Genomic DNA, 24,976 nt, shown 5'->3' with positions numbered 1-24,976 from the left:
AAAGCTGCAGTGCTTGCTCTGGCAGCACACACACTAAAATCAGAATGGCAGAGAAGGTTACATGGCCCCTGAGCAGGAAGGATACACAAATTTGTGAAGCATTCCATATTTTTTTGTTTAAAACTTTTCCTATTAGGCCAGGCGTGGTGCCTCACACCTGTAATTTGGGAGGCCAAGGTAGATGGATTACTTGAGGCCAGGAGTTCAAGATCAGCCTGGTCAATGGGGTGAAACCCCATCTCTACAAAAACCACAAAAATTAGCTAAGCATGGTGGTGTGCACCTGTAGTCCCAGCTACTAGGGAGGCTGAGGCATGAGAATCACTTGAATCCGGGAGGCAGAGGTTGCAGTAAGCCAAGATCGAACCACTGTACTCCAGACTAGGCAACAGAGCGAGACTTGGTCTCAAAAAAAGAGGAAAAAAACCACAAAACTTTTTCATATTAAAAACTTTTAAAAGCAAACAAAACAAACGAAACGGCATTAAAGAGTTTCATTTGGGCCGGGCGTGGTGGCTCATGCCTGTAATCCCAGCACTTTGGGAGGCTGAGATGGGCAGATCACGAGGTCAGGAGATTGAGACCATCCTGGCTAACATGGTGAAACCCCATCTCTACTAAAAATACGAAAAATTAGCTGGGCATGGTGGCGGGTGCCTATAGTCCCAGCTACTCCGGAAGCTGAGGTAGGAGAATGGCGTGAACCCAGGAAGCGGAGCTTGCAGGGAGCCGAGATCGCGCCATTGTACTCCAGCCTGGGCAACAGAGCGAGACTGTCTCCAGAAAAAAAAAAAAAAAAGAGTTTCATTTAAATCCTAAAAATCCTTATACATTTTCTCACGTACTTGTGCAAGTATCTCAGTAGGATACATTCAAACAGGTTGTGTCTATTTGCACACCAAACAGTAGTATCTGAGTATGCCCTTTCCTTGGTCCTTGGATAGTATAATTTTGTTTGTGACAATTCAATTGTAATAAAAGATATGTCAGTGATATTTTAACTTGAATTTCCCTGACACGACATTGTATTTATTATGTAATTTAAAAAACATAAAGAATTCAAGTTTTAAGAAAAATTACAAAAAACACTCCTAAAATTTCCATACATTCTTTACACAGGTCCACTAATTCTTTGTATTTTGTCACAGGTTTTTTGGAGACAGGGTCTTGCTCTGTCACCCATGCTGGAGTATGGTGGCTCGATCATAGCTCAGCCTCAACCTCCTGGGTCCAAATGATCCTTCCACCCCAGCCTCCTGAGTAGCTGGGACTATGGGTGCGTATCACCACAGCCAGCTAATTTTTTTGTCTTTGTAGACATGGGGTCTCCCGCTGTTGGCCAGGCTGGTCTTGAAGTTCTGGGCTCAAGTGATCCATCTGCCTTGGCCTCCCAAATTGCTGGGATTATAGGTGTGAATCACTGTGCCTGGACTAGCATGTTAAACTAATAAAGAAACAAATGACCAAGTTGCAGAATAATAACAGTAAGGATGCATTGTATGATTTTATGTTTCTTTTTTGTTGTTGTTGTTTTTGAGATGGAGTCTCACTTTGTTGCCCAGGCTGGAGTGCAGTGGCGCAATCTTGGCTCACTGTAACCTCTGGCTCCAGAGTTCAAGCGATGCTCCTGCCCCAGGCTCCTGAGTAGCTGGGAGTACAGGTGCGCGCCACCATGCCCGGCTAATTTTTGTATTTTTAGTAGAGACGGGGTTTTACCATGTTGGTCAGGCTGGTCTCGAAACTCCTAACCTCATGATCTGCCCTCCTCAGCCTCCCAAAGTGCTGAGATTACAGGCACGAGCCACCGCACCTGGCCACATTTTATGTTTACAATCACAAGATAAACCTATGCATTTCTGCATGTACATATATGCATATGAATAAAAATGGAAAAGGACACACACCAAGCTGTTGTTACCTCTGGGGACAGAGTTAGGATTTCTGGGGATAGCCAAGGGGCATTTTTCTTTTCTTTTTTTTTGAGACAGAGTCTCACCCTCTCACCCAGGCTGGAGTGCAGTGGCACGATCTCAGCTCACTGCAACCTCTGCCTCCAGGGTTCAAGCGATTCTCCTGCCTTACTCTTGCAAGTAGTTGGGATTATAGGCGCCTGCCACCATGCCTGGCTAATTTTTGTATTTTTAGTAGAGACGGGGTTTCGCCATGTTGGCCAGGCTGGTCTCAAACTCCTGGCCTCAAGTGATCTGCCTGCCTTGGCCTTCCAAAGAGCTGGGATTACAGGCATGAGCCACTGCACCCAGCCAGCATTTTTCTATTATCCTATTTGATTTTGTTTTTGTTTTTTCCCTTGAGAATGCTTTCACACATTGCTAGTGAAATTAAAAATAGATAAACACACTAAAGGGACGTCTAACAATCATGCTAGCTTAGGGGAAGCAGCCACTATTTAAACATTAAAGATTCAAATGCAGTTACACAGCATACACAGAATAAAAGTTGACCTGGGGGCTCTTACCATCTATAGGAAATTGCACCAACCCATTCAGAAAGGAATAAACGGAACTCTACACTTTCTTATGTTTCAGCTGCCAAGCTTTGCTGTTTATCCTAAGTCTTTGCAGATTCCAAATTCTCTGTGAGGGAGGGAGGGTGGGAGGGAGGGAAGAAAGAAAGAAAAAGAGAAAGAGAAAAGAAGAGAGGAAGGAAGGAAGGAAGGAGAAAGGAAGAAAGAAAGGAAAGGAAAAGAAAGAAAAAGAAAAGAGAAGAAAAGAAAAGGAGGAGGGAGGGAAGAAGGAAGGAAGGAAGGAAGGAAGAAAGGAAGGAAGGAAGGAATTCGCCGTGTACCTAACACATTCTAAACCCCTGCCATATATGCTATTTCATTTAGTTTTTGAAACTCCAAGAAGTATTTCTTGTCCCCATTTTATGGATGGGAAAACTGAGGTTTAACAAATTCGTGTAAGTTCTCAAGGAATCTGGATTCAAACATAGTCCTTTCTGACTCCAAAGCTGTCCTCTACCAAGAATCGCTTTAGAGGGGACTGGAGAACAGGTTTGCAGTTGTAGAATCTCAAACTGGTGAGTCTAGGTGGTTCATAGTCCTTTTCCTCCTTTTATAGGAGGAGTGCTCTAGAAAACACCTGGGGAGATGCCCCGGGCACGTTGGACAAACTTCTCTCCAGATTTTCCATTTCTCTCTGCTCCTGTCTGCCCGTAGTACGCGATCTCAAGAGGGAAAAGAGGGAGAGAAAGAGGGAAGGCAGAGAAGAAGAGAGGGGTGGGATAACGAGAGACAGAGAGGGAGAACCCCAAGCAGGAGCCTACGGAGGAGTCGACAAAATAGGAAGACAGAGAAAAACGGAAGGAAGGGAAGAAGCACGGGGCCTGTGAGGCAAGGAGCTTTGGGAGTCCCAGTCTCATCAATTAAAAGGATGACAACAAAGCCAGGCAGGAAGGATTTTAAAAAATTTTAAAAAGGCCGAACCCAGTGGCTCACACCTGTATCCCAGGTTTGGGAGGCTGAGGTGGGTGGATCACCTGAGGTCAGGAGTTCGAGACCAGCCTGGGCAACGTGGTGAAATCCCGTCTCTACTAAAAATACAAAAATTAGCTGGGCATGGTGACACACGCCTGTAGTCCCAGCTACTTGGGAGGCTACTGAGGTGGGAGAATCGCTTGAACCCAGGAGGCAGAGGTAGCAGTGAGCTGAGATTGTGCCACTGCGCTCCAGCCTGGGCGACAGAGTGAGACTCCATATCAAAAAACAAAAAACAAACAAAAAAAAAGTAAGTGCTTTCCCCCAATATACTGAGAAAGGGGGAGGTTAGTGAAGGGCGGAAAGAAGCAGCCCAGACCCCACCCACCTTCCTCTGCATCCAGGCAGAAGGGTTCCAGCTGCTGCCCCTGGGGCCTGGCTGACCAGGTGAGCGGCTACGCAGCCCCAGCGGAGCCAGGTGCGCCCTGGAGTTATCCTGCACACTTTGGACCCAGCCACCCACAGCAGCCCTGCGTCTTGGTTCACAGGACAAACTTTGGCTCTTTGGACAAACTTTGAAAATCCCTAGTGTCTTAGGGATTTTCCCTAGGATCCAGCAAACCAGCTGGATTAGTCTTTGGGAGAAAGGAGAGAGAGAATATGAGAAAGAAAGAGGGAATGAGAGGAGGAGGAGAGAAGAGGAGTTAGAGAAAGAGAAGGTCAGAAAGAAGGAGAGCAAGAGAGGAGGGCAAGAGGCCTGGAGAAAGAGACGGGGAGACGGAACCAGGCGAGGAGGTGGAGAAGCTGCCAGAGGAAGCAAAGGGAGGGAGGAGACATTTTATATTCCTAGGAAGGAACAATATAAGATCTTTCACCACGTCCCGGAGGTCAATAAACTGGCCTGGGAAATTAAGAACAAGTTGTCGTTGAGGATTAGTAAAAGGCCCGAGGAAGTACAAAAACTCCTGCCAGCTTTCATAAAGCTGCCTCCAAGAAATTAAAACTCACAGGCCACGATAAATACAGCCCACGTCTATCCACACCCATGTCCACATGACAGCCTGGAGAATGAGGCATCCTTCGAGGCCTTGCTTTAATGTGAGTAATTACAATTACGCAAGAATTCCATGGGCTATAATCTCATACACCCACTACATGAGCTACTGGGAAGAGGCAAGGAGGTGAATGCCAGCAACAAATGCACAGGAAGGAATGTTCTAGAAGAGATACGAGAAAGTGGAATTAAACACGGATGGCGGGTCTTGGTTCCTACTAATGGGGTACCATGTGTCCGTTTCTACATTTCAAGGGCAGAAGGTTAAAACAAATAGTTTTTCCCATGACTGAGACTCTTTTTTGGAAACTTTTTTTTTTTTTTTTTTTTGAGACGGAGTCTTGCTCTATTACCCAGGCTGGAGTGCAGTGGCGCAATCTCGGCTCACTGCAAGCTCCGCCTCCTGGGTTCAAGCCATTCTCCTGCCTCACTCTCCCCAAGTAGCTGGGACTACAGGTGCCCACCACCATGCCTGGCTACTTTTTTTGTATTTTTAGTAGAGACGGGGTTTCACTGTGTTAGCCATGATGGTCTCGATCTCCTGATCTTGTGATCCGCCCGCTTTGGCCTCCCAAAGTGCTGAGATTATAGGCATGAGCCACCGCGCCTGGCTATTTTTTTTTTTTTTTTAAAGAGTTGGGGTCTCACTCTGTTGCCCAGGCTGGTCTCGAACTCCTGGGCTCAAGTGATCCTCCCACCTCAGCCTCCCAAAGTGTTGGGATTCAGGCGTGAGCCACTGTGTCTGGCTGGAAACTTTCAAGGGAGTGGATTTTGCGTGTATGTTACTCATTTTCTGAGGCTATTTGGTGATGGTCTCATACGATGGTTGAAGGTAAGTTGGACTTTTCTTAACTAAAGTTACCTTTTTAATATTCTTTATTAATCATCCCTTGGGTTGCTATCAGAAATCTGGTAAACTGTCAGGCATGGTGATTCATGCCTGTAATCCCAGCACTTTGGGAGGCCAAAGTGAGAGGATCACTTGAGGCCAGGAGTTTAAGACCAGCCTGGGCAACATAGTGAGACCCCCATCTCTATGAAAAATATTTAAAAACTAGCCAGGCATGGTGGCACATGCCTGTAGTCCCAGCTACTCAGGAGGGTGAGCTGGGAGGATCCGTTGAGCCCAGGAGGTCGAGGCTGTAGTGAGCCATGATTGCGTCACTGCACTCCAGCCTAGGTGACACAGTGAGACCCTGTCTCAAAAAATGTAAATAAAATAAAATAAAATGGGAAAACTAGCAGTTTTCTGCAAGGAAATAAGTTTTGCCACATCGTGAATGGTCAGCCTGTCTTTGATGACAAGGCCAACTCACAAGCAAAGGATTACTGCTATTTCCTAATTTTCGTTTGTTTTTAAAGAGATGGGGTCTTGCTGTATTGCTCAGGCTGGTCTCAAACTCCTGGGCTCAAGAAATCCTCCCACCTCAGCCTCCCAAGCAGTAGGGACTACGGGCACAGGCCACCATGCCTAGCTGATTGCGATTTCTACCCTGGGACCCCAGGCCCTTCTACAGCGATTCCTCAAGAGTCTACTCTCTTCAGCTTCTCTCCCTAGGCCTTCTTTGTCGGCCACCAGCAATTCTTGGGGAAGTCAACGTCTTGAAGTTCAGGACCAACTGCTGGAAAAACTAGACCCTGATCCTGGCTGCCCCTTATCTCCAAGTCTCAGCAGATGCTGCTGAGTTGGTGCCTTGTGGTAGACCATTAAGTCTGACTCCAGAGGTCCAAGATCTATCACTGCCCCAAGATTACGGGGTCCAGGCCAGGCGCGGCGGCTCATGCCTGTAATCCCAGCACTTTGGGAGGCTTAGGCAGGAGGCTTGCTTGAGTCTAGGAGTTTGAGACCAGCCTGGATAACATAATGGGACCCTGTTTCTACAAAAAAAAAAAAAAAAAAAAAAAAAAAATTAGCTGGGTGTGGTGGCACGTGCCTATAGTTCCAGCTATTTGGGAGGCTGAGGTGGGGAGGATTGCTTGAACCTGGGAGGTCGAGGCTGCAGTGAACTGGGATCATGCCACTGCATTCCAGCCAGGGTGACAAAGTGGGACCCTCTCCCAGGAGTCCAGTATCCGTACTTGGCTTCCTTTAGCATCTCCTACCTTCTAGCATCTCCTTGCTTCTAGAACCAGATAGCAACTTTCTTGGGGCACCTCCTCAAGGACAGGCATAGGGCTAGATGCTTTACGTCTTTCATTTGGCCCTGACAATTATAGGAGGCACTGCTATAGACAGTTTCACAGACGAGGAAACTGAAGTTTAGTGAGATAACTTGTTCAAGTTCACATTGTTTGTGATGAAGCCACTAATCAAGTCCAGGGTTGCCTGGTTCTAAAAGGTTGCTCTGGCCAGGCGCGATGGCTCACGCCTGTAATCCCAGCACTTTGGAAGGCCAAAGAGAGCAGATCATCTGAGGTGAGGAGTTCGAGACCAGCCTGACCAACATCATGGAAAAATCCCATCCCTACTAAAATACAAAATTAGCCAGGCGTGGTGGCGTACACCTGTAATCCCAGCTACTCGGGAGGCTGAGGCAGGAGAATCGCTTGAACCCAGGAGGTGGAGGTTGCAGTGAGCAGAGATCACGCCATTGCACTCCAGCCTGGGCAACAAGAGTGAAACTCAGTCTCAAACAAACAAACAAACAAACAAACAAACCAAGTTGCTCTCTGCTTCCACTGCTTCCTTCTGCCTTTAGTGCTTATGCCCTTTGGGTCTTGAAAACTGTTCGTACCTTCAAGAGTCTCCTGGCTGAAATCCAGAAACTCCAGAGCCGTGTTGAATGGGTGGGTGGCTGGGGAGTGTCCCATGAAAATATGGACTATGTCATTAATGGGGATTTGCTGGCAGTCACTCACTCACAGGCATTTTCCTTAGGACAAGGAGGGCTTGGAGAAGAGAGGCTTGTTCACAAGAGGAGGAATGAGAGTTTGAACCAGAAGTGTGTAACAAACACTCCCTACATTGTGGAACTGCAAGTGGAGAAGGCCAGGAGTGGCTGGGGAGGGTGCCAGACTGCAGGCTGGGAAGCTGGAGGCCTCCATTATGCTGAGGATGAAACTGCCACTTTTTGTACCTGGGGATGCAGACTGCGTACCTATCAAAGCTTAGTTTAGTAAAAAACATTCAGGATGTTGGAGTGGGTTGGCTTCTTCCAGCAGCCTTCAACGAAGCACTCTGGGAGGCAGGCTGAAGGCGCTCTGTTTTCCAGCAAGAAGTCAAAGCACTCTGGTTGGCTAAGAGAGGTTCTTTCCACCTGTGGCCTGTAATTTAAATGACCCAAAGTCCTAACCCTGGGTCCTGCAGGGCTGGAAAATCCACATTTTTCTATCTCAAACCCAGTTTACTCACCCAGAAACAGGGAGGGTTCTCAGAAGATGAGATGAGAACACAGAAAAAGCCTGGCCTGCCTCATCCTAGGCTGTCTCCCGGCTTGTCCCGGGGAACATTGTCTGTCTAAGTAAGGGGGATGCATGCACTTTGTGAAGTGTCTGGAAACAGTCTGAGGGCATGAAGAAATAAGAATCTGCCTACCCAAGGTTACTGTCTTTATTTCCTACAAAGCAGAGGCTAAAATGAAGGAAGAGGCCACACACTAGGCCTGAACTAAAGGTGGTGCTTCAAACTCTGGATATGACACATTAGTGGACTGTAAACTCAATTGGGTGGATTGTTACTGGCTTGTTTTTCATTTCTTTTCCCTTCTTTCCTTCCCTCTTTCCTTCCTTCTTCCCTCCTTCCCTTCTTTCCTTCCTTCCTCTTTCAACGGAATAGAAAATATTAGCATGTAGCACAGGTAGTGACCATAAATACTGTTGTGTAAAACTTATGATTTAGGTATACATAAATACATATCAATATACACATGCATAACTGTATACTAGGTCACGAAGTAAATTCATTTCTCATTATGGGTCATGGCCAAAAAATTTGAAAACTAGTAGACAGGTGAAGCATAGAGATTTGGGGCCAGAAAGTAGAAATTTCCAGGTTGAAAACACATGATCAAACAAAACCTCTGGCTATGGTCTCAGCCTAATGGAGTTGTCTAGAGGCAAAAATATGAAAAGCCTATTAGTTTTTTGGGGGATGTGTATTGCAAAGAAATGGCAATAAAGGGTGACAATAGTCTGCAATTGTTTAAATTGTTAGGCATACTTTTAGTCCATCTCTAGCCCCTATTGGCTAGAGATTGTGTCCCCACCTAAATTCACATGTTAAAATCCTAACCCCTAATATGATGGTACTTGAAAGTGAGGCCTTTGGGAGGTCATTAGGTCATGAGGGTGGAACCCTCACAAATAGGATTAGTGCCGTTATAGAAAAGGCCCGAGAGATCTCCCTCAACCATTCTACCATGACTGTCTATGAACCAGGAAGTGAGCCCTCACTAGAAACCAAATCTGCTAGTGCCTTGATCTTGGACTTTCCAGCCTCCAGAACCATGAGACATACATTTCTGTTGTTTATAAGCCATCCAGTCTAGAGAGTTGTTTGTTATGGCCATAACACACCCAAACTCGCACCAAAGGTAGTGAACTGCTAAAGCACTACAGTCCTCAGAGAACGCATGTTCCCAATGCCTTCCTCAGAGATGCCCATGGAGGACAGATGGACAAAAATGACCCTCTGTGGTCTATATTAGATACCAATAATTCTTTCTATTGCCAGATGTCTTACTTATTTTTTGTTCTTAGTTTTTTTGTTGTTTTTGAGACAAAGTCTCACTCTGTTACCCAGGTTGGAGTGCAGTGGCACAATTTCGGCTCACTGCAACCTCCGACTCCCAGGTTCAAGCGATTCTCATGCCTCAGCCTCCTGAGTAGCTGGAATTATAGATGCGTGCCACCATGCCTGGCTAATTTTTGTAAATTTAGTAGAGATGGGGTTTCATCATGTTGGCCAGGCTGGTCTTGAACTCTTGACCTCAGGTGATCTACCTGCCCCACCTCCCAAAGTGCTGGAATTACAGGTGTAAGCCACCATGCCTGGCCTATTTTTTGTTCTTAGGATATGATATGTGCAGCTTCCCATCTTCCCAAAGTTTTTATTGTATACCTAGGCCTTCTTTGTCGGCCACCAGCAATTCTTGGGGAAGAATTTTTTTTAGTAGAGACAGGGTTTCGTCATGTTGGCCAGGCTGGTCTCGAACTCCTGACCTCAAGTGATCTGCCTGCCTTGGCCTCTCAAAATGCTGGATTACAGGTGTGAGCCACCGTGCCTGGCCACATATAACTACTTTTAGGATTTGATTCTTTCTTCACTGTATTGGGTGTACTGGGGGTAGATAACTTATTTAATCACAGGTCACTGGACCACTAGGAGTCACCTGTGAATTTCAAGAAGAGAAATTTCACAGGGTGTAGTAATTATACAAGCCTCTGGGCTCTTGCATTTGAGTTGCATGCATTTTTATATGGGTATGGGCATTTGAGTTGCATGCATTTTTATGTGGGTATGGGCATTTGTAAGGGTGTTTCTGTGGAAGATAGGTATGAGCACATGTTGAGTAGCCAAAGGGGTGCACAGCACTTGACATTTGTTGGTTGCCACCCAGCACCCATGTAACTATCCTCCACTTTAGCAGTATCCAGATTTTCCTTCAGGTAATTATATCCCCATGCAGCCCATGGAATTTGTTGCTTATTCCAGCTGAGAGCCCTGAATAACTTGAGCCAGGCAGCACCTTTTATTTCCCTGATTACAGTCACTCCTTTCAGGGTGGGCACTGTGTCCTGGGATGGTCCTATCAGGTAAATTTCAGGATCCTACTTGAGATGACAGTGCAGAAACACTCTCTTTTTAAAACTCTTTTATTTTTATTTTTTTGAGACAGGGTCTCACTTTGTGGCCCAGGCTGCAGTGCAGTGGTGCAATCATGGCTCACTGCAGCCTCAACCTCCTGTGCTCAAGTGATCCTCCTGCCTCAGCCTCCTGAGTACCTGGGACCACAGGTGCATGCCACTATGCCCAGCTAAATTTTAAAACAATTTTTGTACAGATGGGGCCCCACTATGTTGTCCAGGCTGTTCTCAAACTTCTGGGCTCAAGTGATCCTCCCACCCCAGCCTCCCAAAGTTCTGGGATTATAGGCATAAGCCACCGCACCCGGCCCAGAAGCACTTTCTACCATGGGGTTCCACACTAAGCTGGCAGCCACACTGTGACTCCAAGGGGTGCCGGCCTTAGGATGAGGGCAACACTCTGGATGATGGGGTAGAGAGGAAGAAGGGCTCTGGGCCCCTCATTATACTCTTGAGTACTTGGACCAACCAGCCATGTGGCCTGCTTTACCTCTGCCATGTTCCATGTGAGCCAATAGGCATCCTTACTGAAAGTTCCTCTGTGCTCAATTTCGCCCATACTAAGTGAAACATACAGTTCATATTCGATTTTTTTTGTTTGTTTTTTTCACACCCAAGGCTCTTTCTGACTGTCTCTGATCTATCCCTTCACCACCCTTGGCTCATTTCCCATTTCTAGGCCTGCCCCTTGAATCACAGTAATATTAAGCTGCTTAGAGTTCCACATTCCATACTATTGTTGTAGTTGTTGTTATTGTTGTTAGAGACAGTCTTGCTCTGTCGCCCAGGCTGGAGTGCACATAAGTGGTGCAATCATAGCTCATTGCAGCCTCAAACTCCCAGGTTCAAATGATCCTCCTGCTTCAGCTTCCTGAGTAGCTGGGACCACAGGCACATGCAACCATGCTCCACTCATTTTTTATATTTTTATTTTTTTGTAGAGACAGGGTCTCACTCCATTGCCCAGGCTACTCTCAAACTCCTGGGCTCAAGTGATCCTTTCACTTTGGCCTCCCAAAATTCTGGGATTACAGGCATGAGCCACTGTGCCTGGCCAAATCCCATACTTTTCTTCATGTGCCTTTCTTCATATTATTTTTTTGTTTTGTTTTGTTTTGTTTTTCTGCACTATCCTCTCTACTTTTTTTTTTTTTTTTTTTTGAGACGGAGTCTCGCTCTGTCACCCAGGCTGGAGTGCAGTGGTGTGGTCTCAGCTCACTGCAGCCTCTACCTCCTGGGTCCAGGCGATTCTCCTGCCTCAACCTCCAGAGAGTAGCACATGCCTGGTGAATTTTTCGTGTTTTTTTTTTTTTTTTTTTTTTTTTTTGAGACGGAGTCTCACTCTGTCACCCAGGATGGAGCGCAGTGGCGTGATCTTGGCTCACTGCAAGCTCAGTTTCCTGGGTTCACACCATTCTCCTGCCTCGGCCTCCCAAGTAGCTGGGACTACAGGCGCCCACCACCACGTCCGGCTAATGTTTTTTTGTACTTTTAATAGAGACAGGGTTTCACCGTGTTAGCCATGACGGTCTTGATCTTCTGACCTCGTGATCTGCCCGCCTCAGCCTCTCAAAGTGCTGGGATTACAGGCGTGAGCCACCGTGTCGGTCCCCTATCCTCTCTACTTTCTTTGTTTTACATCTATTTATCCACTTAAGCCTCCACTCTCCAATATGGCAGTTGCCAGTCATTCGTGGCTATGGATTACTTGAAATGTGGCTACTGCCAGTGAGGAACTGAATTTTCTACTTTATTTCATTTCAATTAATTTAAATTACAAATTTTAAATCAAAGCAATATATGTTTCCGTTAAACACAGCTTTATTGCTTTGATAGGACTACATTTTACTTTAACAGTTGAAAATTTGGCATCCAAATTGAGATGTACTGTAAGTATAAAATATGCACTGGCTTTCAAAGACTTAGTACAATAAAAAGAATGTATAATATCTCATTAATAATTTTTACATTATTGCATAGTGAAATGGTAATATTTTGGATATATTGGGTCGAATAAAATATTTTCAGATTATTTTCACCTGTTTGTGTTTACTTTTAAAATTATGGCTACTGGAACATTTAAAATTACACACATGGCTTGTACTATGCTTCTACTGGACATCTTTGGGCTAGACCATATCAGACAGCATCTCCTTGAGAACAGTTTTCCCAATCACTCAGGCTAGGCACAGGGGCCTTCTAACATATTTCATGATATATTCTTACATAGGATTTATTAGGTTGGCACAGAAGTAATTGCAGTTTTCTTTCTTTTTTTTTGAGATGGAGTCTTGTTCTGTCACCCCAGGCTGGAGTGCAGTGGCACGATCTCGGCTCACTGCAAGCTCTGCCTCCCGGGTTCATGCCATTGTCCTGCCTCAGCCTCCCAAGTAGCTGGGACTACAGGCGCCCGCCACCACGCCCGGCTAATTTTTTGTATTTTCAGTAGAGATGGGGTTTCACTGTGTTAGCCAGGATGGTCGGGATCTCCTGACCTCGTGATCTGCCCACCTCGGCCTCCCAAAGTGCTGGGATTACAGGCGTGAGCCACCGCGCCCCACCATAATTGCGGTTTTCACCATTACTTTTGAAGGCGAAAACTGCAGTTACTTTTGCTCCAACCTATTCATATTAATTGTATTCTCTTCATGAATATTATTATTCATGAGTATTAATTCATATTGTCTTCGTGTGTCTCTCTCCCCACTAAGACCATATGTTTCTCAGGGGCAGGAGCTATATTTTATATTTCCACGGCCTGGCACATGGTAGGTACTCTATCCATACTTGTGAAATTAATTAATGGATAGCCACATCAAGTTCACAAGAATCTTTAAATATAATTTCACATACAACTACTTTTACTTTTTTTAAGATGGAGTCTCACTCTGTCACCCAGGCTGGAGTGCAGTGATGTAATCTCAGCTCACTGCAACCTCTGCCTCCTGGGTTCAAGCGATTCTCATGCTTCAGCCTCTTGAACAGCTGTAACTACAGGTGCATGCCACCATGCCCGGCTAATTTTTGTAATTTTTTTTTTTTTTTTTAGTAGAGACAGGGTTTCGTCATGTTGGCCAGGCTGGTCTCGAACTCCTGACCTCAAGTGATCTGCCTGCCTTGGCCTCTCAAAATGCTGGATTACAGGTGTGAGCCACCGTGCCTGGCCACATATAACTACTTTTAGGATTTGTTTTCTGTCTTGGGGCTTCCTGGAGGTCAAGTCTTCTGGCTGTGTCTCTAGGCCACAGTGGGGTGCAGTGCCCCACTTGGGGGGCCATCAGGGGATTCCCTATAGACAAACTGTCCAGCCCTTCCTAGCATCCTGTCCTTAGTGGGACACTGGAAGGGCACAGAGCAGGAGTAAGCAGTTAAGGGTGAGCCCCAGAAGGAGCAGAGGAAAGAAAATAAGAAGTGAGGAGAACAGGAAGCAAGACTTCTCCCTCGGCTTTCCGTGGCCCTGGGAGCTGAGCACTGCTGCCAAGCAAACACTGGTGTGGAGCAGCAAGAAGGAGAGCCCAGGCTGGATGTGGTCGGCCGCTGGGTGGAGTTAAAATGTATAACAAGGGAGAGGCAACTGAAGAAAAGAAAAGATTCTTTTAAAAATTCGGCTGATGCCTAATTAAAAAAAAATTCCACTCCCTCATGCTACGTTTTAAGAGACTTCCCTTTCAGAATTATTTTCAGTCTGGTGGTAACAGGCAGGAAGAGTGTCAGATGTTCACCAAGCTATAAAGAGGACACTCCCCACCCTCTAAAACACAGGGCCAGCCCCCACATTGCTTTTCTGACTTGGGTTATGAGGATACAGGATGTGAAGTTGTCAAGGCATAGATCTTTCCGGAAAGGAGTGTCCCATGTGGTACATTAAAAAAAAAAAAAATGGCTGCAGTATTTTGCAGCTTCTCCCACCAAGAGGTGGAGTCAGTTTCACCAGCCCTTGAATCTGGGTTATACTACTCACGGGACATCAGGACACCTAATGCAAGCAGAAGCTTGACAAGTGCTTGCACAGGGGGGTTTGCTCTCTTTTGCTATTTTTGGAATCCAGCCATCATGTGAAGAAATCTAGACTGGCTTACTAGAGACACATAGCCTGGTCACCCTTGTGGATCCCTCCAAGGTTCCAGGCACATAAGTGACACCATCTGGGACCACCAGGCCTCAGACAGTCCTCATGTGACTGTAGCCACATATACAAGTTCAGGTGAACTCAGCAGAAGAACTTCCCAGCTAAGCCCAACCCAAACTGCCATCTCCTAGGATGGTGAGCTAATTAATGATTGTTGTTTTAAGCCACTTAAGTTTTGGATATTTTAAAAATATGGTGCTATGGTCTCAATGTTTGTGTTGCCTGGAAATTAATATGTTGAAACCTAATCCCCAATTTAGGGGCATTAAGAGGTAGGGCCTTTGGGAAGTGATTAGATTATGAGAATGCAGCCCTCCTGAATGAGACTTGTGCCCTTATAGAAGAGGCCTAGGGGAGCTTGTTTGCCCCTTCTGCAATATGAAGACACAGCAAAAAGATGCCGTTTATGAGGAACAGGACTTCACGAGATACCAAATTTGCCAGTACGTTGATCTTGAACTTCTCAGGCTCCAAAACTGTGAGAAATACATTTCTATTGTTTATAAGTTACCCAGTCTGTGGTGTTTTGTTATAGCAGTACAGATGGACTAAGACAGATGGCAAAACCAACCAACCAACCTACTAATACAGTCTGAGTCACAGGTGGAAAAATCCATGTAGAAATAACCACCTTACAACCTTGTATAGGAAAGCTATTATAACGGTGTGTTTCGGCCTGTTCAAGCTGCCATAACAAAATACCACAAACTGGGTAGCTTTTAAGCAGCAGAAATATATTTGTCCCAGTTCTGGAGGCTGGGAAGTCCAAGATCAAGGCATTGAGGATGGCAGATCTGGTGTCTGGTGAGGACCTGCTTTCTGGTTCACAGACGGTGTCTCCTTACTGTGTCTTCATGTGGTGGAAGGGGCAAGCTAGCTCTCTAGGTCTCTTTTATAAGATCAGTAAAGCCATTCATTCATGAAAGCTCCACCTCTATGACCTAATCACTTCCCAAAGTCCCCACCTCCTGATATCATCACATTGAGGGTTAGGTTTCAACATTCAGACCATACCCTAGAGCGATTCAGAGTGTGGGCTTTGAAGCCAGGCAGGTTCAGTCCTGCCACTCGGATATAATCTTGGACACCTTTGGTAACAACGGTAACAGTGACAGTACATGCTTTGCAGAGTTGTAATGAGAACTTTGTCGGCCAGGGTCACACACCTGCATTAGGATAACTTGAGGAGGTCGGGCGCGGTGGCTCAAGCCTGTAATCCCAGCACTTTGGGGGGCCGAGACGGGCGGATCACGAGGTCAGGAGATCGAGACCATCCTGGCTAACACGGTGAAACCCCGTCTCTACTAAAAAATACAAAAAACTAGCCGGGCGCGGTGGCGGGCGCCTGTAGTCCCAACTACTCGGGAGGCTGAGGCAGGAGAATGGCGTGAACCCGGGAGGCGGAGCTTGCAGTGAGCTGAGATCCGGCCACTGCACTCCAGCCTGGGTGGCAGAGCGAGACTCCGTCTCAAAAAAAAAAAAAAAAAAGGATAACTTGAGGAGAGTTTATACAGGGACTACTACATCTACAAAGATGTGGTCAGGGTTCAGGGAAACACAAGAGAGGGTGTAGTGCCCTGGGGTTGTGATAGCACCCAGGTGGGAAGCAAGGACAGGGCATGGTGATGAGAAGCTGAGGACAGAGCAGCAGGGTCAAGAGGGCTGCTTAACAGGACCCATAACCTTGTGTTGAGAAACGAGTCTGTTCTGCAGTGACATGGCTGGGAGGGGGCTGGGAGAATACAAACTCTGATCTAACTTCTTCCTCTTGCCTATTTTTGCCAGTGATCCTTCTTGGCCAAATCCAACTGGAAGCCACTGGGCTTCAAATCAGCCTCCTGTGGCAAAACGCAAGGTGGAGAAGGTGGGAGAGTAGATCTGGAGCAAATGGAAGGTATCCAGTTCACGGATTTAAAAGCAATAATGCATAGGAAAGCACTGATCATGTACCTAGCACCGAATCACTGTTTGCTGTAATATTATTATATTATCAGAAGAAACCAAGAGCTATGGGTGGCAGAAGAGGAATTGAGTATTTTTTTTTTTTTTTTTTTTTTTGCTAGGGTGACCTGCAGAATATTCATGGAGGAGGTCTGCTTTGAGTTGTGGCTTGGAGAGTTGAAGAAAATAATAGAGCAAACACTGACATGGAACCTACTATGTGCAGCTACCATTCTGGATGTCATACATACCTTAATTTGTTTAGTCCTCATATCTACTTTATGGGGTAGGTACTGTGATGGTTAGTATTAAGTGTCAATTTGATTGGATTGAAAGATACAAAATATTGATCCTGGGTGTGCCTGTGAGGGTGTGGCCAAGGGAGATTCACATTTGAGTCAATGGGCTGGGAAAGGCAGACCCATCCTTAATCTGAGTGGGCACCATCTAATCAGCTGCCAGTGCGGCTAGAATATAAGCAGGCAGAAAAATGTGAAGAGAGACTGGCCTGGCCTCCCAGCCTACATCTTTGTCCCATACTGGATGCTTTCTGCCTTTGAACATTGGACTCCAGATTCTTCAGTTTTGGAACTTGGACTGGCTCTCCTTGCTTCTCAGCCTGTAGATGGCCTAATGTGGGACGCTGTGATCATGTGAGTTAATACTTAATAAACTCCCATATACATATACAAACACACACACATATATACACACACACACATATCTATTCCATTAGTTCTGTCCCTCTAGAGAACCCTAATACAGTACATTATCCCACTTCACAGATGAGAAATTGAGGCAGAGAGAAGTTGGATAACTCAGTCAAGGTCACACAGTAATAAGTAATGGAGCCAGGATTTGAACCAATTTCAAAGAGGGTGTGGGACACAGCATTTGTTTCTTAGGCACAGAGCTGAAAAATGCACATAGAGGAAGCAGTGAGTCATTCACACGGACTAGTGTGGGGTTTGTGCTGGAGAATGGGGAAAGACAGTCTGGGGAGAGAGCCAAGGACCAGAATGATGGGCGGAGGAATTTGTCCTCCATTCTGAGAGGCTCTGGGAAGCCACTGAGGACTTCAGAGAAGAGGAAGGCAATCACAGTGGGGCACCAGGAAATTTATCTGTGTGCAAGGCCAAACTAACAAAGCAGGGAGCAACTGGAAGCCAGGCAGTCAGCCAGAGGATACTGCAGCGGTCCAAGCACTAGGTGATGAGGGCTTGAATGAGGATGATAGCAGCCTAGATGAAGGGAAGAGACAAGGGCGTTGCGCTGCCAGGGGAAGCACAACAGGACTTGGGAACTGAAGTACGGGATGTGTCAAGTAGGGGCTGAAGAAACAGAAACAGATGGGAGGTTTGGGAGCCAGGTGATAGGTAAGTGATAGTATCAGATGTATCATTCAGCAACACTTAGTGTAAAAAGTGTTGGAAAAAAAAGTGTATATCAGCCAGTCTTGCATGTTCTTTAGCTACAGTGTACATGTTAATAAGTCGTACCACTCCCACACACCGCAATCAATTGCGAAATAGCAATCTATTTTGCAATATCAGCTCCTGGTAAATTTCACTTGTGAGCCTGAAACAAGGATAGGGGTGGATTCAAGGACCTCTCCCTAAGGCAGTGAGAGGACCAGGGTTGCAGGACACTGTCAGTTTCGTTCTGGGGCAGCCAGAAGGATGCTTGGTTGCCCAGCAACAATGCTGCCTCCGCAGCAGCTTTGGTTTCCTGCAGTCCCGGATGCATCTCATTAAAAGGATAGAGGGATGGATGGCCGACACATTTTCTGAAGTGTCATTTTCAGCGTCCGGAGTCCTGGTATCTTGTTTATAAGTGGCACTTACAAAATACAAGGGAAAGAAAAAGAAAAGGGGAGAGGAAGAAAGGTCTCCTAGGATCTCAAGCATGCAATGCGTGGATCTCAACTCTCCAATTTCAGCTTGTCTAAGAGACGGGGTGCACAGCCTCCTTGAAATCCACCTGAAATGAATTAGCCTGAAGTAAAAGTAGGTGTTTATCTCAAGTCATTGCCTCAAATAGCTGACTACCTGTTGGAAGAAGGGTCTGATCGATGCAAACCAGAGCAGTCGTGCGTGAGCTGTTACACAGCGGTTAGTATCGATCAGAGCTAAAGGCTGCCGATAGGAATGTGGAGGAAACTGACAGGCAGAGAAGAGGGAAGAAGGAAACAGCCTTCGCTGGTGGCAGCCGTACAGAGGAAAGCCGATAAAAAGTCAATTCCACTTAACTGAATGGCTGCTAACTAAATATTTTTGGGGCCAGAGCCTTCCCAGGTAGCAGCTGGAGCATCTCTGTTCCGGAACTGAGACATCAAGCGAGAGCTGGGCATCGACAGGCACGATCACTGGGCCCTGGTGATGGATGGGGGAAGAAGAGAGCCCCTAGATGCAGAGATGGGAGTGTCTGGGCTCAGCCGAGCTGACTGGGGCACTCGAGGACCGCCACTGACCACAGAGCACTGCTCACAGGCAAGAAAGGAACAGGGTGCAGGCTGGATGTTATGGAACAGTTGCTGATTAATTAGTTCATTTAAAACCATGATCCTTTTTCCTGAACCTCAGTAAGGGCTGTTGAAACTAACGGCTGCAGAGAAAGTTGGACAATGGCTGGTCCTATCACAGACAGAAGCAGAATGGTGCCATGTAGTGTAGTTAAAAGACTGGTTGATGACTTATTTTCCTGAACTTTTATGCCCTCCGAAGGATTGTAGTTCTTTTCCTTGAATTAGATGTGAACACGTAACTTGTTTGGCCAATGAAATTTGAATAGAAGTGATGCATGTCCCTGCTGGGTAGAAGCATTTAATTACTTGTATACAACCTTCCTGTTCTTTGCTTGCCACTGTGATCCTGGGTACTAGTGTTGATATGGATAAGAGTGAAACCGTCTGGAATGTTAAGCAAATGGATGGATAATTTTCCAAAACTGCAATGAATTTTGTGTGAATAAGGAATAAACTTTTATTGTGTCACATCACTTAATTTTTGGGCTTGTTTGTTACCCAGCATAACTGAACTTTTCCTGACTAATACAGGGGGGCTGGGTTTTAGAATCCTGTCTCTACCAGTTGTTACTATTTGGGTGATTTGGTCTATTTCTTAATCCACCCCAATCTTGTTTTATTTATATAAAGCACATGAAAACAGCAACGACAACAAATTACCATGTGCTGAATGCTCACAGGTGCAGGCATGGCAAAAGCTCTGCATATATTAACTTGATTAATTCTCAAAGCAACCGTGTGAAGAATCTATTCTTATCTTCATTTTACAATGGTGAAACCTAGCACTCAGAGAGGTTGAAAGAATTCCCCATGGTCACACAGCTTATAAATGACAGGCAAGAGTTCAAACCCAGGCAGATCAATTCCAGAACACTTTTTCTTAACCATTTTCCTATACTGCCTCTCAGCTTGGGTACTTAATAAATGACAGGTACTGTAAGCCCAGGAATAAATTCATTGACTGACCCATACTCAAGCACTCCATATGGGAGGATAAGAAAAAAAGATTGCATTTCTTTTGATCTTTTACCATTTTATACTCCCTATTCCCTTACAAGCCTATGTAGGGTTTGATCCTGTCTGAAATATCCTTCTCCACTTGTTCCCCAAATCCTGGTTATTTCTAAAACTCCAGATCAATTCCCCACTCATTTGCGATACAAACAAGGGAATTCCTTAGCATTAGAAGAGACCATCAGAGAATACCTTTCGGAAGAGTTTCTCATCTATATAACTGGGATAATAACACTCACCTCATGGGGTTGTTGGAGTAATGCTCATCTTTTATCAGTTGAACCCCAAAGAGATCCTAGGGAGAAAGGGGCATTACACTGAACAAGTGCCTACTTACTTTGTGCTAAGTCTCTCCTTAAACCTTCCCCACACTCTTCCAAAGGGGATACCACTGACCCCAGACGACCGATGGAGAAACTGAGCCTCAAAGAGTTGAAGTGAGCCAGGCATGGAGGGGCATGCTTGTAATTCCAGCACTTCGGGAGGCCAAGGTAGGTGGATTGCTTGAGGTCGGGAGTTTAAGACCAGCCTGGCCAACATGGTGAAATCCCGTCTTTACTAAAAGTACAAAAATTAACCGGGTGTGGTGGTGGGTTCCTGTAATCCCAGCTACTCAGGAGGCTGAGGCATGAGAATCGCTTGAGCCTGGGAGGTGGAGGTTGCAGTGAGCCCAGATCACACCATTGCACTCCAGCCTGGGTGGCAGAGACTCTCTCTCTCTCTCTCTCTCTCTCTCTCATACACACACACAGAGTTGAAGTGATATCTAGTGTCCGTCTCTATTTTCTCTGAGCCTGTATGAGACCATTTCACAATTGTGAGGAGTAACAGTCTTCTAAATACCTTAATTAGGAGATCTTCTTTGCCCTCTGCTTGTCAAATGCTGGTTACTTGAGAAATGAATTCTGTTTACTGATATATCAATGTATTGACGTGTACAGTGTGTGCATATGTGTGCGTGTGTGCATGCAGATGTGTGCGCATGTGCGTGTGTGTGTGCATGTGTGTGTATGTGTGTGTGTGCATGTGTGCGTGTGTGTGCCCAGTCACCAATGTCTGGTGGCTCTTTTCAACCGATATTTTGGGCATGGGCTAAGGAGAGTGTGCTCAGGCTATTTTAAGTTTCTGTACTTAATGCTTAGCAATTTTAATAAACTTCATTCCGTTAGGTAGTTGACTTAATATTTTAAATATGGTTTTAATTAACCATCCTCCTTGTGTTTAAGGCAAAAGCAGGAAAACAGGGAAAGCGTCTAACCCGAGAGCTTTGCCAGTGATTCCACTCTTTGTGACAATGAAGGCCAGAATTCCAGAATGCAGAGGCGAGAGCTCTCCCAAAATTGTTTCTTAGGGCATAGACCTATAATGCTTAAATCATTTCTAATCCCACTGGGTTCTGTTATCCCAGCACAGACTGTAAACATTTATTTTTGGGCTTTCCCAGAAATGTGTCTTATGGAAGGGATTAGCTGTTTGCGCATGTAAAGTTCCGAAGGTGAGCTCCTCTAACCTAACCCACATAATTAAAGTGGAAAATTTTTGGTGGAGGAAAAAAAACACATCAGGGAAAATACCATGTTTGGAAAGAGAGCTGTACTCCTACAGTCTCAAGAGATGGCTCTGCATTCTCGGGCACTTAATTATATCCCATCTTGCTATGTGCTCCAATTCTTTCATCCTTTCGGTCTTTGCAGACAATACCAGGATCCCTGGCACCATACGCTCTTCTTCGAGAGGGTCTACAATGTCTAGCTTTGCAGTGAGACAGTAGGCAACTGGAGGACAAGGAGAGTGACACTGACATGGAGCCAGTGACTGGGTTTACACTATCATTTTAAAACATGAGGTTCATCACTTTTTAAAGTGTGGAGTATATAGGGAAGAAAATAAAAAAGAACAAAACAAGGGTTTGGTTTTGTTTTTGTTTTTAAGACAGAGTCTTGCTCTGTTTCCGAGGCTGGGATGCAGTGGAGGCGATCTCAGCTCACTGCAACCTCTGCTGCCCAGGTTCAAGCGATTGTCCTGCCTCAACCTCCCAAGTAGCTGGGATTACAGGCACCTGCCACCACACCTGGCTAATTTTTAAAAAATTTTCAGTAGAGGCCGGGTGCAGTGGCTCAAGCCTGTAATCCCAGCACTTTGGGAGGCCGAGATGGGTGGATCACGAGGTCAGGAGATCGAGACCTTCCTGGCTAACACGGTGAAACCCCGTCTCTACTAAGAAATACAAAAAACTAGCCGGGCGAGGTGGCGGGCGCCTGTAGTCCCAGCTACTCGGGAGGCTGAGGCCGGAGAATGGCGTGAACCCGGGAGGCGGAGCTTGCAGTGAGCTGAGATCCGGCCACTGCACTCCAGCCTGGGCTACAGAGCAAGACTCCGTCTCAAAAAAAAAAAAAAAAAAAAATTTTCAGTAGAGACAGGGTTTCACTATGTTGGCCAGGCTGGTCTCGAACTCCTGACCTCAGGTGATTCATCTGCCTCAGCTTCCCAAAGTCCTGAGATTACAGGCGCGAGTCACCATGCTGAGACCAGACAGTCTTCTTTAAAAATGCAAATGGCTAGGGGCACTAGTAGACATTTGTCACCAACCCCTCTGCAACTGCAGCTTTGTGCCTGAGTTAGTGGTGCTGGTTCTGGAGTTAGACCCTCTGAGCTGCACTCCAGGTCCTGTCCCTTGCTGGCTCTTGTTAACTTCTTTGTGTCTCAGTTTCTCTATCTGTAAAGTGGGAATAATAATAGGACTTGTTTTCTAGGGTTGACATGATAATTCAATGAAAGAATATATGAAAATACCATGAGAACAAGTCGATGCACAGCATTACATAGCAGGACCTGCAAAAGGTCAGCTACTATGCCTGTTATAGATAATGAACGCCTAAAAATAAATCATTTAAAAAAAAACAACTTCCCTTGTGAAGTACTTGATAAACACGATTCATGGTCCAGAGTGTTTGATGTACAAGACTCATACAATCTTTCACTCAACCCTAAGGAAGTAGGTTCTAGTAAAAACCCATTTCACAGAGGAGGGAACACAAAAGCAAAATGTAACTTGCCCAAAGTCATGCAGCTAGGTCAAGCTGGGCTTTGAGGGCACGTCTGATTCTTCCTACTGGGCCAGCTAAGACAGGGTAGTTTTAAGAGGGGAACACAGAGAGACAGAGAGACTTTAGGACCCAGAGATGCTAGTCAAAGTGTGAGCTGACGCAATGAGTGCCACAGGGTGGGAGGGATATCCAGAGGAGAGGACCAAAGCGTCAAAGGAACTTTGCCTTTACCTGATTTTGCCTAGGGCCAGTACAATATCTGATTTCTTTTGTGGTCTCCAATGTTGCCTGGAGCAGGGAGTTACCAAAAGCCACAGGACCTGGGATCTGAGTCCTAAAACTAGGTACTGTATTCCAGTTCTACCACATATTCTATGATCTTGGTAACTCACATTCCTTTCCCAGCAAGTTTCATTTTCTGGGAAATGGGGATCAGAAATCGAGGCTCCCCTACCTCACGGAGCTGTTGTGAGGCTCAAATGTTTGGGGATGTTTAATTGCTCGGTTAACTAGAAAGCACTGCACAGAGATGCTAGACATTATTACTGGCTTGATGCCTCCCTGTGAATGCAAGAGGGATGCAGGTCCAGTGCAGTGGCTCACACCTGTAATCCCAGTGCTTTAGGAGACCAAGGTAGGAGGATTGCTTGAGGCCAGGAGTTCAAGACCAGCTTGGGCAGCATAGTGAAACCCTATCTCTACAAAAATTTAAAAATTAGTCCCATGTGGTGGCACACAACTGTAGTCCCAGCTACTCAGGAGGCTGAGGTGGGAGGATCACTTGAGCCCAGGAGAATGAAGCTACAGTGAGCTATGATTATATCACTGCACTCCAGCCTGGGTGACAGAGGAAGACTCTGTCTCAAAAAAAAAAAAAAAAAAAAAAAAAAAAAAAAAAAAAGAGTGGAGAGGTGATGCACTTGGTCCTTCAAAACTTTGATTTAGAGAGGACCCAGATTTGTGCCTCTCTGGATAAAACTTTATGGTGTCAGAGATCCTGGTATTGTCTGGAGTCAATTCAAGAAGAGGGAAGGAGACTGGGAGCCCCGTGGATGAAGGTATTATGATAGCAGGTTTCAGGAACATGCTGTAATCAGCTTTCTCCTCTCTGTAGTTCCACTCCTAGCAATTTGAGGCCAGCTGGGGACTGGATGATGTCCTCTCTGATGCATTGGAATTTGTCCGGCTTTATGGTCTGGTCTGCTAGAGGACCACATATCACACAGAGACACAAAGCAATTGACAGCATCCCGGCCGTTTCTTACAGATCCAATATCCTGTGTCTAGGCTGTATTTCAGCCCAACTTTTAGTGAAGTGGATCAATGCTTGAAGCACATAATGTAACATGATTCTTCAAGAGTTTGATTAATTGTGTCACAGTCACAGCCTCAGTTCAGGTTCAACCTTTTAAAAGTTTTATTATTGTATAAAGTGATCAATCAGGAGGAGAGGGAAGACAAATGCTCGATGTTGGCCATCTCTCTCTCTCGTCTTCGTCAGCAAGCATTCTTCTCCTGGTCAGTTCGGCTGGATCATGATGGAGAAATTCATGAAGATGCATGGCACAGCAAAATATGGACCACCAAAGAGTGCTCTGAGTGGAAGTCCAGCTCCTCCAGTGCTGACCAACCTTGGCAACACACAGGAGGCCCTGGGGTGTTTTAAGAAGGTCAGAGCCCTGTATTTCACTCACAGAAGTTCTGATGCTCTTGGTCTAGGGCCTGGTCTGGGCATCTCTTGGGGATTCTAATGTGTAACTGAGTGTTATGGTGGAATTATGTCCATAACCTCCAGTATCCCAGAATGTGACTGTATTTAGAGATAATACCTTTAAGGAGGTAACTAGGGGCTGAGTGCGGTGGCTCATGCCAGTAATCTCAGCACTTTGGGAGGCTGAGGTGGGTGGATCACCTGAGGTAGACCAGCCTGGGCAACATGGCAAAACCCCGTCTCTACAAAAAATACTAAAGAGGCTGGGCGCGGTGGCTCACGCCTATAATCCCAGCACTTTGGGAGGCTGAGGTG

The 24,976-nt window shown here is 45.8% G+C and overlaps 1 protein-coding gene and 1 non-coding gene across 2 annotated transcripts in view; one reads left to right on the top strand and one right to left on the bottom strand.

Moving 5' to 3' along the window:
* Positions 1-24,976, bottom strand: part of LOC105491339 (zinc finger homeobox 3) — a 482,043-nt gene that overhangs the window by 329,782 nt on the left and 127,285 nt on the right. The gene's annotated exons all lie outside the window — the stretch shown is intronic.
* LOC112428309 (U6 spliceosomal RNA) lies at positions 10-113 on the top strand. Its single transcript, XR_003020346.1, has one exon. It is a non-coding gene; the product is annotated as a U6 spliceosomal RNA (small nuclear RNA).

This window comes from Macaca nemestrina, chromosome 18 (genome assembly GCF_043159975.1).
Source record: "Macaca nemestrina isolate mMacNem1 chromosome 18, mMacNem.hap1, whole genome shotgun sequence".
Lineage (NCBI taxonomy): Eukaryota > Metazoa > Chordata > Mammalia > Primates > Cercopithecidae > Macaca > Macaca nemestrina.
Note: the sequence above shows the minus strand (reverse complement) of the source record. Positions and strands in the feature narration are given on the sequence as shown.